This window comes from Octodon degus, unplaced genomic scaffold (genome assembly GCF_000260255.1).
Source record: "Octodon degus isolate 3935 unplaced genomic scaffold, OctDeg1.0 scaffold00020, whole genome shotgun sequence".
Lineage (NCBI taxonomy): Eukaryota > Metazoa > Chordata > Mammalia > Rodentia > Octodontidae > Octodon > Octodon degus.
This window is the reverse complement of record NW_004524596.1, coordinates 19,049,290-19,050,997: the sequence shown is the minus strand read 5'-3', so window position 1 is coordinate 19,050,997 and position 1,708 is coordinate 19,049,290. Positions and strand designations below refer to the sequence as shown.

At 39.2% G+C, this 1,708-nt stretch overlaps 1 pseudogene; it reads right to left on the bottom strand.

Annotated features, from left to right (window-relative positions):
* Positions 1-1,708, bottom strand: part of LOC101571299 — a 56,354-nt pseudogene that overhangs the window by 46,804 nt on the left and 7,842 nt on the right.

The window sequence follows — 1,708 nt, the reverse complement described above, 5'->3', positions numbered from 1 at the left end:
TTTCTCCCTTTTTGGAACTGGGGATTGAACTCAGGCCCTTCTGCTTGCCAGGGAAGGGGATGGATTTCATACAAGTTGCTGTACCCCACCTGGAGGAGTCACACCCTACCTCCTTTATTTACTTGGTTGAAATATGTTTTTTCTCCCATACAGAACACGAAAAGTCTGGTGAAGTTACAGCAACCTATTTTTTAAGGCCTCTGCTATAGATCAGGTGAATTATGTCTCCTAAAAGTTCATTTATAGGAGGTTGAGTCTACTGTGTGGTTGGGCAGGGGGTGGCAGAAGGCAGAAGTGGAGTCTGACGGGAGCCGGTGTGTGGAAGGCACTGCACTTGCAAGGTGGTAGGATGGATCTCATGGAGCCCTGTTCAGTATCCAAGAATGCAGTTTTGTAGAAGGAGAAGAGCTGGTCTCCAGCTCCCTCTCTGATCCTGGCATCTCTTCTATGTGCTTCTGTCCTGATGCTCCACACATTTAGGCCCTCACTAGAGGTCAAGCCAATGGGGCCACCGGTCTTGGACTTGAGCCTCCATAGTACTATTAACCAAAGAAACTTTTTGCTTTGAAAATACTCAACTTCAGATTTTTTTTTTTTTTTTTTTTTACAAAAATGGACAATGGAAAGCTGACTAATATGGACTTCTTATCTAATTGCATGTATAATGTTCTAAGACAATTCTATTTAGTCCTCTCCAGTCTTCTGCTAGAACAACTGATGACAAGAATATTTTACTTGTCCACCTTAGAGTGTTATACAATGTGGACCTGTAACACATATTTAAAGTATTCAAATTATTTCATAAAGAAGAGTTAGTTTCTAATTCAATTTTAATAGACTTTATTTTAAAACATTTTAAATTTTCAGAAAAGAAATGAGGTGATCACGAAGTGTTTCCAAATACCCATTGTCAGTTTCTCTGTTATTACCATCTTACATCATGTAACACTAGTTAACATCAATGAACCAAAGCCCATAATTTGCTCAGATTCTTTTAGCTCATAATGCTCTTTCCTGTTTCTGAACACCATCTGAGAGGTCCCACTATGCTATGTTATCAGCTTTCATTATACTTCTCTTGGTTGTAGCGGTTTCACAGTTTTCATATTTTTGATGACTTTGACAGTTTGTGAAATATTAATCAACTTTTTTGTAAGATGGCTCAGGTTTGGGATTTCTCTAGCAATCATGCCACAGCTCAACTGAATTTACGGTCTTTGCAAGAAAGACCTCAGCATGAATATGACACTTTCATTGCCCGAATCATTTATTGCTGTCGATGTTCACCTTGCTGACCCGAATGAGGCCGTGCGTGCCAGGCTGCTCCCTGCCAAGCTACTCCCTCGACCTGCTTTCTATACTTTCTTCTTTGGAAGGAGTTTGATGTACACCACTTACAATCACCAAATGGGGAATTCAAATGCTCCTCTTTCTTAGAAGTGGGTTATTAACATAACTACTTTGTAAAGTGTGAGAGGCAATTTTATGTGTCATGTTAGGTGGGATATGGTGCTCATTTGTAGCTCAGCAGTAGTCTAAATGTTGCTGTAAAGGCATTTGTAGATGACATTAATGTTTACAGTCAATTGACTTCAAGTAAAATGAATTATCTTCCATAATGTAGGTAAGCCTATACAATCAGATAAATGTTCTAAGGTAGAAAACTGGTTCCCTAGAGAATATTTCTTCTCTGGATATGCACATATTT